Raw genomic sequence first — 13520 nt, forward strand, 5'->3', positions numbered from 1 at the left:
TCTTGACTTTGGCAGAGACTTAAAGCTAATGGGAAAGCTTTACAGTGGAAAGACTTTAGGCATGCCCTGATTGGAGGCTACTGACATAGAGAAACCCACAGGCAGGCTAAATAGAAGCAGGGCATCCTATGTGGTTGGTTGAAGGGTACATAGTTGGCTTTTTCTATTTGGTCCTAAGTTGGAAAAGGGAGCAAAAATTAGGAACTTCCAGTTATGTATCAGAACCCAGTTGGTTGGGGCCAAATAATATAGGAGTTATTGTTTAACTTCCTGGACTAGTTGCTAGGGAGAATAGTCTGACTTCCTTGCCTGGTAACTGTAGATAGTAAATGGCCTTCCCAACCTGGTTACTGCAGATTAACCTGGTTAGAGTTTTAAATGTATACGTGTGTGTGTGTGTGTGTGTGTGTGTGTAGTTGGTCTATTGTCCTATTCAATCTCTCAGTACTATAAAAATTGTTTACGTCTGAGTCCAAAGTCCTCTATTTTTCACATCCAAAAATATTTGAATACATCTATATCTGAGGCATCTTGCCGTGATGACATCTACTTCTACTTTTTGGGATGGTGTTTATAGTATTCATTAACTTTCTAAAATTTATAATTTGTTGTGATTATCTTCTCATTGAAAACAAATACTATAATTTACATAAAATTTTATCTTCTTAATTTTATATAATATTTCCTATGAAACCCAGCCCCCCCAAATAAAATCCTCAAATCCAAATTCTAGGGTCTATTTCTACTCAAAGATTCTGACTTATTTTTACGTAAATGATAGAAAGAAGGAAGTTGGGGATCTAAATTCTCAGTTTTGATTTGAACACATTTATACTCTCATACTTCTTAGAGATATAAATGGAGATGTCAGGTACTTTTTTTTAAACATAAAACCCTGAATATCTATTAAAACATATGGTCTTGAAGTGGGTTACATAAGAAAACAGTGCAGGTAGAAGAGGGCCTAGGACCAAGATTTAAAGTTTGTCAACATTTGGAAGTTTGGTTGAGGATGATTCTTTTAAAAAGACAGACAAAATTGGTGAAAAAGCACTGCAACCCTTTGTATTGCTTGAATTTACCTCTGGAGTAAAGGAATCTCTTGTTTGAATCAAACATTTCCATGGTCTTCTCTGGCCAAAGTTAAAATCAAGCTCTTATTCAGGAATGTTCAATAGGGTTCTAACTGCTTGCATAGTAATATAAAAAGATTTCTTTATTGTGTGCCTGGTAATAGGTAACATCTTTCAAATGTGATTGCCTTTAGGAGCTTTTGCCCCTTGATATAGATTTGTACTTCACGCCTGTGTAAATTGTTATTAGAAGCAATTGTATTCTCCCCAGGAGATTAGGAACAGATCCATAGGAAATGGGGCTTATCTTGAACACGTCTTATTGGGGCACATAGGAGTGGCCAGGCTGGTAATGTCAAACCACTCTGCACGTTTCTGCTACATCCCTTATATGGCACTTGAGATACTGAATAACTCAATCTTTGCAAAATGCACTATTGTCAGCATTCTTGTTTAGTGAGGTCCTCCCCTCTCCCCCAAAATAAATGACCATTTGACCTGTCAAGTAAGACATAATTACACTTTAGAGCTATGATGCTTTGACAAGAGAAGCATTTCGTAATGAAGGAGTATATGCAAGAGCAAAAGCATGTGGTCATGAAGTAGTATGTAAAAGGGAACTGTAAACTGATTTAGGGATTTGAGGAAGGTTTTTCAGAGGAATAGACTTTCAAACTGGGGGTTTAGTTTAACAGTGAAAAAGAGATGGGTGAAAAGTATGTGGGCAATATTCCTAGCAGAGGCAACAGTACACACGAAATTCCACAGACAAGCAGTAAAAAAATAAATGCTGTACAAATGAGGAAAAAGAAGGATGTAAATCTGAATCATACAATTGAAAAAGGTACTATTAAAAATAGAACCTGCCAGAATTCCCGTTGTGGCTCAGATGAAATGAATCTGACTAGTATCCATGTGGATGCAGGTTCAATCCCTCGCCTCACTCAGTGGGTTAAGGATCCAGTGTTGCCGTAAGCTGTGGTATAGGTTGGAGATATGGCTCAGATCTGGCCTTGCTGTGGCTGTGGTGTGTAGACTGGCAGCTGTAGCTCCGATTAGACTCCTAGCCTGGGAACTTTCATATGCTGTGGGTGAGGCCCTAAAAAAGCCAAAAAAAAAAAAATGAAGTTTGATTTCATAGGTAAACAAATGAAGTTTATAGAAAGAGCAGTGTAAGGCCATGATAATGGTTTTCTGGATGAAGGCAAGTGTGCTGAATGGATTCTATAATTCGACATTGAGTTATATAATTGGACAATTACTTTGTCAAGAATGCCTATTAGGACAGGCTTGGATACTAACTGATATAGTTGATAGCTGCATGACTTAAAATAATAAAGGTATATTTCCTGTTTTTGTTCTGCTTGTTACAGTTTAGCAAGGAGACTCTGTTCATATAACCAATCAGGTACTCAGGCTAATGGAGCAGCAGCCCTCAACAAAAATTTTGATTAGTGGGCAAGAGAGTTCAGAAATTCCAGTTCAAAAATTCCAGGTTCAGAGAGTTCAGTTTCCAGTTCAGAAATGACACAAATGTATAAGTCATAGGTTCTCAAATGCCCCACCCACAGAAAGAGAATCAAAAGTACAATCCTACGAAGAAGGAAGAAAGCTGGATATATTTGGTGAGCAGCTTTAATGTCTACTAGAGTATACCAAATTTTCTCTTACTCTCCTCTCTGCAGTCAGCACATAAATACTTTCCAAGTGAGAGAGTCAGTTCTGTCTTAGGGCATTAAGCTCAATGCCTCTGATCTCTTTATAATGTATGACTGTTTCTATTTTCATGTAGTGGTGTTCAGAAGTCGCTAACTTAAATCAGAATTTGCCTTGTTTTAAGCTACATACCTGTGCATCAAAATACCAGTTATCCTGATGCACTTAACAGATACACAAAGCTAAAACAAGGAGATGGTATCCACAGTACACATTCAGAAAGGAAGATAATGGGAGACACACAGCAACAAATGTTCCTTATTATTCTCATGGGGTGGAAATTATTAATGCTCCGCCTTGAGAAGAACATCATGGTCCACTGCTTTTCATGGACCTTGACTCTGCCCTCTGGAGATTCTTTTGTCTGGTCTCCTATGTGCCCATATAAGAAGTGGAAATTAGATAATATGCCTTCCTGAATGTTGAGAAGCTATCTCAAATAGTCAAAATTGATTTTTGTCCAGGCCAGTATTATCTAATAAAATATAATGCAGGTTCTAATGCAGTTTCATAATATTACATATTTTTAACAAATTAAAAGCAGGTGAAATTAATTTTAATACCTATTTATTCTATCCCAATATATAAATTATATTTTATATTTTGTCATAATAATTATTGAGATATTTTAGTTATCTCATACTTAGAGATATTTTATTTTCTTCTTTTTTTATACTGTCTTAAAAGTCTAGTGTATAATTTCATACTTATAGCACATCTCAATCCCGATGCTAAAGTTTGAATGGCTTATAAAAGAAAATGCAACCCTTTGAAACAATAAAGTTATGTTTAACAAACGATATTTAACATGTATCAGAATTTAAATTTAAAATCAAAAATAAAAATTAATTTAAATTAAAAATGAATTAAAATTTTATTTTAAAGAAATTAAAAATTCATTTCTTCAGTTATACTAACCATATTTTACATACTCAATAGCCCTAAGTGGCTGGTGGCTATACCAAAGAACACCCATTCAGGCCTATGGTTTCTTTGTCTTTTTTTTTTTTTTTTTTTTTGTCTTTTTGTCTTTTCTAGGGCCCCTCCCGTGGCATATGGAGGTTCCCAGGCTAGGGATCTAATCGGAGCTTTGCTGCTGGTGTAGGCCAGAGCCACAGCAATGCTAGATCTGAGCCGCGTCTGTGACCTACACCACAGCTCATGGCAACGTTGGATCCTTAACCCATTGAGCAAGGCCAGGGATCGAACCTGCACCCTCATGGTTCTTATTCAGATTCGTTTATGCTGTGCCACAACAGGAACTCCTGGTTTATTTGATGGTACAACTTTCTCAAAACCTTTAGTGTTCTTACTTGAGTCACAAATTTTGAGGTTCAGGTAGTCACACTCACAGTCATTTGTTCAATATGCCTTTCTCTCTCTTCTCTCCCTTGGCTTAAACTAGTCTATATTATCCAAGAAATTATGCTTCTGCTTTTTGTGCACTGGGCTATTTTGTCCAGGGGCAATGATTTGCAGGATGGCCCCTTAGTCATTTCAGATGCTTTAACAACACATGTAGCAGCCATGATGTTCATTTGTAGCAAGGATGTATTCTAATTAGCCTTGATCACTTAAAGGCCATCTTAGTTTTGTCTTTCACAAGTTGGTGATGAGAAACAGCTGTTTCTTTCAAACCTAAAAGTCTCTGAATTTCTGTATTCTTTCTATTCTTTCCTCCTGCTTGTTACCAAGCATATATTTTCTGAGATCATGTCTTTGGAGTAGCTTGGCAATTATAGCCAACATATACCACTAGTATTTTGTTACTCAACCTCTTTTTTAGATCTACAGGTTCATAAAATACATTTCCTGTCATGTAATTATAACAGGTAAGAAACCAGCTATTCTTTCATGGGATCATGTGGATTGCCATCCTTCTGTAACAGTTTTTCACCACCTACAGCCAGTTCATAAGCCAATACTACATATGTTAATTCAACTGTCTTCTTTTCTACCTTACATAATTTTCCAATTACTCAACAGCAAGTAGGCTAACATGCTGCATCATCAACACAGCCATATTTCAGCGGCTGAAAAAAACAAAGGTCAATGTTACACTGATACAACTAGTCCATGCCAAGTATGCCTATGTGATCTATTTATCATACCCACTTAAGAAACTAGGCACGAAGCAGTAGCCACCATTTCAAATATTACTTATCATCATGCCAACGGGAAAAGACTACTTGGAGGATTTCAAACTAGCAATTAAATTCTCTGACTAGGAAGTGACACAGATCACTCCTGATCACAACTCCGGTCAAAACAAGGGAACTCACATATGATCTTAACATGTGCCCAGAAGGAGGAGAGACGAAATACTTGGTGATTAACATTGTTGATGATCATGGAAATTATGGCAATGGAATTCAGGAAAGAGAAGGAAACTATAAGATAGATGTCTATGACTATACATGTCTATGACTGCAATTATTATGGAAAAATGATTAGAAGGGTATATACTAGTGGGTATAGATAAAATAAGGAGATGAGCTTCAAAAGCATGATAGTCTTTTACCTAAGAGTAGAGAAATGTTTGGAAGTGGGATTAAGTAGCAAAATAATTCTGACTTCTTTCTTGCCTTAACATACTATTTACTGTAATGGTGTGGATAAATGAATACTCTCTACCAAAGAAGGTCTTTAATTTAAGTAACACCTTTAGGAGATTTCTAGAATTCAATTAGAAAAGAACAGAGAGATATTTTCATGCTTTATTTATTAACTTATTTGTAATAGCAGTGAAATTTAAAAAGACCTAATGGGGTAACCTTTGGGTGAAGGACGTAAGTAGAGTAATTTCAGCTGTGAAAGGAAGCATGGATGAGACATTGTAGTTTTGTTTATTGCCTAAGGAGAAGAAACATGATGGAGTTAGCTGATCCTAGGGTTCCAAATAATAGTAGAGAGAAGAAAGTAAACAGGAAATAAAGTTCACAAAACTCATACAAAGTTCTTATCTATGGTTCTGGACTCCTTTGAAGAGACCAAATTACAGACTCCTAGTACCAACCTCTTCTATTATTCTTAGAGTGGAAGTAACTCAAACTCCTACTTTCTGTAAGTCCACTAAAGGCTTAATGACCCCCTTTATGTTTTTGAACTCATCCATCAGGAAATCATTTTCTATCCAATAGGGATGAAAATTCAATCCAGATTTCATGAAAATTCAAGGGTGACTTCCATCAGAAGGCATTCCTGACTTTGCCAGCCCAAACTGTCCTCTGCTTCCACTTGTGCTGCTATTAAATGTGTTTTCAATACTGCAGCCATTTTAAAACAGAAGTCACAAAGCCAAATCTCTACTCAAAACTCCATGATGGCTCCCATTTTAACCAAGCAAATGCCAATGGTCTTAGAGTTGCCCTCAAGTTTTTATATAATCTCATCATTTTTTTTTTTTTTCCCTTTCTCTTGTTCATTGTGCTTTAGTTTTCAGTATATTTACCAGGTAGGCTCATGCCTTAGGGAACTTGCACTGCTTTTTCCTTGTCAGGGAATACTCTCTCCTGAAATATTTATATAACTAACTACATCATGTTCTTCAAGTCTTTGCTAAAACCACTCTTATTAAATAAATCTTACAAACATAGATTAAATTGCCAACATTAAAATCTGGACAGATTTACTCTGTCCTACTTTTTCTTACTGTCCTTATTCACTTCTCACAATATAATTATCTTCTTTTATTATGTTAATGTTTAATTGCCTATTTACATTATTCTAATGTAAGCCCCACAAAAGCAGTTATTTATATATTTTTGTCTTCTTCTGTTCACTGATGTCTCTTAGAGGCCTTAAGTGTGATAAGCACTTAATTGTTGTTTGTAGAATTGTACTAATTCTGTTTACTTTTCTGTCTTTCTGACAAGACTTAGTCTAGGAACGAGATTTCAGTCTTATTTACCTTTCTTTTCAGCTAAGGACCCAATGATTAGGAGCCAAATGATGCCAGGAAAGCTTGAAATGATGTGTAAAGTATGTGACACACTTGCCATTTCACATTTTGCAAAAGAGATTTTTGTAAAGTGTAATATTTTTAAAGTAATGCACTAATTTTTATCTTTCAGTAAAATTGAAACCTAGGACATTTTTATAAACCTGAAAGTGCAATTTATCTTTTATTTAAGATAGAGATAGTACACAAAAGATAACACAATTGCCCAATTTACTTTGTTATATACATGTACAAGACAGATTGTGTCAAATTACTTGTACAAATCTGTAATCTTACTTTGTTTTCATTGTTTTGTATACCTGTTTAAGAGTATAAAATAATGTGCACTAGAATCATTTTCAGAAAATCTTAATGTAGATACTTAATCATCTATTTTCTGAGTAAACAACTGGTCTTTTTTTTCTCTCTTTCTCTCTTCCTTCTTCCCTTCTTTCCTTTCTTCTTTTCTTTCTCTCTTTCGATCCACACAAACATCAAATTTTTTTTTTTAACAAAGAAGTAACAGAAATTTAATGTAAAAAGGATGGTATTTTAAACAGTCCTGGAACATCATTTTCATATGCAAAAAAAAAAATAGAAAAAAGAAACTCAACTAATATATAAAACTTATACCTCAAACTTTATACGAAATTAATTCAAATAAGATTGCAGACCTAAATGTAGAATACAGAATTATAAAAATTTTAGCAGAAAAAAACATCAAAGGTATCTTTGTGATACTGGGTCATACAAAATGTTCTTTAGATACAATGGCTGAAGAATTTCATATATAAAATAAAAAATGATAAATTGCTCGGGGAAAGAATCTGAGCAAATTAAAATATTAAAATACATATTAGGAACAAATATTTGCAAGTCACATGTATTACAAATATTTGTATCTGGAATATACAAAGCACAATCAAAACTCAATAAGAAAGCAAAATAACCCAATAAAATAATTGTTAGATTTGACCAAACACTTCATGAGAGAAGATACACAGATGGCAAATAAGTACATAAAAAGATGTTTAATATCATTAGTAGTTAGGGAAAGAAGTAACTGTTGGGCTTCAAGGCCCCATCAAGCTGATTGAACTCAGAACCTCTGGCCAAGACAAGAATTACCAGACCCTTATCATCACTCCACCCACCTCATTTTAATGCCCCTTCCCCCACCTTGAGCAACCTGGCCTACTCCTTCCTAACCCCTGCTAGGAAAGATATGCGGTCCGCTCCTCATCACCCCCCACCCCATGGGGGCCTTATTATTCCCCAAACAACCAGTAAGTGTATCCTAAGACCCCCTCTTTCCCCAACCAATCAGCAGGTCATCAGGTATATCTTGAGACCTCTCCTCTCCCTGGGTTATAAAAACAGACATGACCATGGCTTGGTGTAGGCAGCTCTCCCTGATTATCAGGAAGTTGTCCCTCTGTGCCAGCAGCATTTCTATTATCAATAAACTCTTTTTTCTTTTCACCATACTACTAATCTGGAAATTCTTCTGATCCAAGAACACAGACCACAAAATAACAATTATGCTAAAATACCACTTAACACCTATTTAGAATGAGGGTGAAAAATTGACAGTATCAAGTGCTAAGTGCTAGAAAAGAATTCAGAACTGGAAATCTCATATATAACTAGCCAATATAAAAAATGATATAGCCATTGTGAAAAAACTAGTAATTTCTTATAAAGTTAAACATACACTTACTATGCATTTCAGCTAACTCACTCCTAGATTTTTAAAAAAGGTAAATAAAATTTATATTCACACAGATATCTGCATGTATATAACAGTTCTAGTTAAATCATCAACAACTGAAAACAATTAAAATGATTCTCACCAGAGGAATGGATAAATAAATAGTGGTACTACCATAATGAAATGCTACTCAGCAATAGAAAGGAACAAGCTATAGATACACAAAAGATAACCAGAATCATGTATTTCAGGTTTTCTTAAAAGAAGAATGGCTTGCTATAAAATTTGGTTGGGATGATTGTAGTACAACTGTAAATGTAATAAAATTCATTGAGAAGCTAAAAAAAAGTGCAAACAAAAAGAGAAGAATGACTTTCAAATCTCATCATGGGGTCAAGGATATTAACTAAGAGAAGACTGATCTGGAAATGGAATTGTCTAACTTTAATTAATGAATATTAATGAATACAAAGGGTCATAATACACTCAATACTATGTAACTTTTGGGCAAAGTCATAATTCTTTTCATCTCCTATTAAACAAATAATCACAAATATATATTACACTTTTCATAGTTCTCCAGAACACAAAATGCTGTTTCATAAATAACAGGTCACAGATGCTTAGTGGTAGCTAACTCAACTAGTAAATTCATATTAATTTGGAAATCTATGTGCATCTAAGCCATTTCTCAATTTTAAAGCATTAATTAGCATTTCTCTTTAAATCAGTCTCACATCCTTGGCTAGTTAAGTGGATACCAAGCATAAGTCCATAAAGGTACACAAGAGCTTAGCTAAACCCCACCCATGTCACACATATGAAATTTCGGATACTACTCCTGTTTAGTATCTCCAATTACCATCCAGAATATAATCATCAACCACAATAGCAATAATATCCAGCCTTAAAAGCCCCCAAATCTCCTCCCTTTTAACTTAATCACTTGTATCATCAATAGAACAGAAGGAAATATCCAGCATCTACTAGGTACGAGGTTCTTGTATGGGGCATTGACATCATCCAGCGCAATCTATATATCATCTTTGTGCAGTAAATTTAGTTTCTATTTTTAAAATGTGAAAAGTGAGGTTCAGAGAGTTTATCTTAATGAAATCCACATAGCTGGTAATTGTTGGAGCTTAAGATCTCTGTGCTGTTTTGCTCATGTCTCAGAGATCACCTCCCTCCAATTTGAAGACTCTCAATAATATCTGCACAATGACTCAGCAGACTGATTTTGTCAATTACGTGTAACCCAGTGGAGAAGGGCAGCAAAGAGGGATGATAGAATCTTCTGACAATTTGTGTATGAATTTATAATGAGAAATCGTTTTAGCACTTTTTAGCCAAATTATATTGGTAAAATTTAGGTACAGCCTATCTAATCCACTGGAAAAAATACATAAACAAACATATAAGTATATATTTTTTAGAAGACTTTCAAACACTGTATATTCAAGCCAACTATTCTTCAATTCATTGGATGAATTTTAATGAAAAGTTTGAGTAATTATGAGTAATTAACACTAAAACTCACTTAATTTTAGAGAGTATTCTATTTTTTAAATCTTGTTTCACCACATATTGCTGATGTCTGTCTCTTTTTCATAGTGAGAGACAGAACTGGCTGCCAAGATAAAGAAGAGAGAAAAAGAGTCTTTATAGTCTTATAAACAGCATTTATAAGACTGAATTTTAACATCACAATGGAGTAATTACCTATTGGGAATGGAAAGGAGTAATAAAATATGTCAAGTGATAACTCTAAGCTATTATATCTTCTTTTAAGAGTTTATATAGTCTGCTTTAGCTACTTTAATTTTTTATGTAACTATTCACAATTAAAGATTAAATCAGCCTCTACTTGTAGACTTCATTTAAAGACCATTTAAGAAGGCTGTTTGGAATTGAGGGACAGTGAGACACCTAATGTTTCTAGGTCCACCACATAGTTGAGATATTTTCATTTACCAAGCTTATATTTAGCTCTTTTCTTAAGCAACAAAGTGAAAGGAAGATTTCAACATGGCAACTCTCCAGGGAATGTGCATAGATATTATTTTTGCTCCATGGGCTAAGAGGAAGAAAGTTCAGGATCAAGTCTTGATTAATAAGTGCAAGGAAATGATGACATACTGAAGATATCTGAACTCTGAGACTTTCCCTTCAGGTGAACTGCAGAACTTCAGCAGTTAACATGAAGAATTGAAGGCGGTCTTCTTCCTAATAAAATTCTTCTGCAGTCGACATGGAATTCTATACTCAGTCAAATGTTGCTAGTTTTACTTGAATTTGAGAATTCAATCAATAGTGCAATTAGAATAGAAAAAGCCATAGATGGCACACCGAGGTTGTCACTACTTATTTTGAAATAAAATTCAAAAAAAAGCCATAGATGGCCACCTTTCTACCCTCTACTCTGCATCACACACCAGCATTATGCATTGACCAAACCTCCCCATCCACAGAAAATACCTGCTCAACTATAAGAGCAACATTCTCCCAGCACCAAGACAGCTCCTTGAAAGAGAACATTCCTTCTTAATCTTATAATTGGCCAGGATTATCCATCACCCACTACTTGCCAGATTGTGTAAACTGTCAATGATACATCATTTAATGTATAGCCCTCTGCCTCAAAATACTTATAAACTGTGCTTTGACTTCTAATAGGTGGAACAGTTTTGGAGCTTCCTGAGATCTATTCCTGGGGTTATAATCCTCAGTTTGGCTTGAATAAATTGTCTATTTCTCTCTTAGATCAACTGATTAGTTTTTGTCAACATTATCAACTGGCTGTCTTCCTAAAAAATGTTTTTGAGGTCAATTGCTTTATCTAAAGATACTCCTTTTACATGACTGGTACTGTTAATGGAATCTGTTCTCCAACATACTTTTGGAGATTTGACCTTTGTAAAACTTTGGTTAGAAAGGATGTTCACAGTGGCTTGATGCTATCTTTTTCCAAGAGAATCTGATTTTAGCAAACTACAGCTTCCATTATGGATTTGACAGTTTGAAAGAGGACACAGTCCACTTCATTCCATTCTTTTTTTTTTTTAAATTTTATTTTCATGTTTTAAATCTACTGTCTCTACTACCACAGAGGTTAGTTCCTCTCACATGACACCATAGGCAGGTGGCAGCTATTTACCAATCACAATTTTCATAAAGTTTCCTCACCTGCCTTCAACTATTACTTTTAAAGCATAAAGAACCAAAATACGCTTGCAAACTTCAAAAGGGGATTCTGATTTCCTAAGTGAAATAAATGAAAAACCAAGTGCTCTGCATGCTGGCATTGTTCATTATCAACCATGGAAGGTGGGGCCATCAGAACTTTGCTGAGCCATCACTTCTGTGGGACCCAGACAGAGTAATAGGTCCCTGGAGGAAAAGAAGCATATAGCTTTTGGACATAGGAAAAGCCATTTTGGGCCTAAGCCATTTTGTGAGCTAAGTCTGGCCACAAAGCTTGCGCTTGAACAGATCACAGTAATAATAATCTTAAGAGAAAAAAACAAATTTATCAGGCTGGAAAAGTAACAATAGCAAAGACATTAAGTCAGCTTTAAAGACCCCAGCTCTCTTCAAATGGTAATGATTAGCTCGAAATACTATCTTTAGCTGTTTTGCAGAACTTACCCTATCTCAAGCACTTAACCACCAGAACAATCAGAATCTAAGAAATAATGGTGAGACTTTTCTGGCACACGTGACTTCAATCAATTACAGTTTAGACTCAATCCATCTTTACCACAATTTTATGCTGAATTCTCCTCAGCTCAAGCTCCTTGGTGAATACAATGCACCCTTAGCTTAAAACTTTCCCAGTTTTGCCATTAAGGAGACACTGCTTTGGAAATATCCCCGGTGTTCTCCTTACTTATTAGTGCAAGTAATAAATCAATCCTTCTCCCACTCTGTGCCTTCCGCCTCAACATCCTCTGAGAAGTGAAACCGTTTTAAGGTAACAACATCAAGCAGCCTCACCTCAACAGTCCTTTCTTCCGTGGTGCGCCTGCGCTGAGCACTGCATCCTGGGAGCACGAGCGTGGGCGGCCAGCTAATCACCACAGCAGCCTGGAGCCGCCTGCAGTCACACACCCTCAGGAGCTCTCACAACCTCGGTGGTCAGTGTGGCAGCCACTTGTCGCTGGCCTGGCTTGGCCTGTCCAGGCTAACAGTTTTCAGGCCACAGGGAAAGAGAGTCCTGGACCGGCCGCCTTGCTGCCGGCGAGGATGCCTGCTCTTTTGCTTGCAACCAGCAAAGCCAATCAGTTGGATCAGACTGTTGGCGAAGACAACGACAGGTGTGTGATATTTTTATCCAATTTATTTCCAAGTAAATTGAATATTAGATGAAATTTTACTCTGGGAGGGGGTATGTGTTAGGATTTGAATTCAAACCTGAGATATGCTCAATTCTAGTACCGGGTTTCCTTAAGTTTGTCCCTCAAATATAATTCACCTCTCTTGTAGACACTATTTAAGATTTTAATAACTTTCTTCAAATACTTCTTTTACCTTTAGCCATGTTTTCCTAATGCGTCAAGTTTCTGATTTCACAGAAAGGGTATTTTGACTTCACAAGTAATTGTTAATTGGAAGAATGGATGGATCTCTCTCAATCTTACCTTTTAATGATGAGGCAAATTGTGGCTATAAAAGAAATTCAAATTATATTCCATATTCACACAGTGACATTATGGAAGCCAAATTTAGAATCTGAATTCTAAATTCTAGGATAGGATAGGGACTCTGACCCAGGTGATTCAAAACAGACCATTTATGGTTCTCAAAAACGAGAGGCCTGAGATCAAACAATAAAGACACATGCAGAAACCAGAGGAATGCTTTTTGGAGCATCTCCTCATAAACTTTTTCCCATGCAAATAAGGCATCCTTGGCTGAAACCAGTCAGAGGATCCAAATGCACCCCCTTAGGCACACATGGTGCAGCGGGTGTTGAGCCAGGAAATTAGTGGGCATGGGGCAAGAGAATAGGGGTCCTCAAAAAGGTCTGCGATATAGGAATAAAAGAAGAGACCCAGCTGCAGTCAGTGCTAGTCCCTAC

General features: G+C 36.0%; 1 long non-coding RNA gene across 3 annotated transcripts in view; it reads left to right on the forward strand.

Moving 5' to 3' along the window:
* The window catches only part of LOC110262158, a 272271-nt gene continuing 270408 nt past the window's right edge, over window positions 11658–13520 (forward strand). Inside the window, exon 1 of one of the 3 annotated variants that reach the window (XR_002346793.1) lies at window positions 11658–12756. This is a non-coding gene — a long non-coding RNA (uncharacterized LOC110262158). The remainder of the gene's footprint in view (window positions 12757–13520) is intronic. The other 2 variants (XR_002346791.1, XR_002346792.1) reach the window with 2 other exon arrangements.

Source organism: Sus scrofa, chromosome 8, assembly GCF_000003025.6.
Source record: "Sus scrofa isolate TJ Tabasco breed Duroc chromosome 8, Sscrofa11.1, whole genome shotgun sequence".
In the NCBI taxonomy this organism is placed as follows: domain Eukaryota; kingdom Metazoa; phylum Chordata; class Mammalia; order Artiodactyla; family Suidae; genus Sus; species Sus scrofa.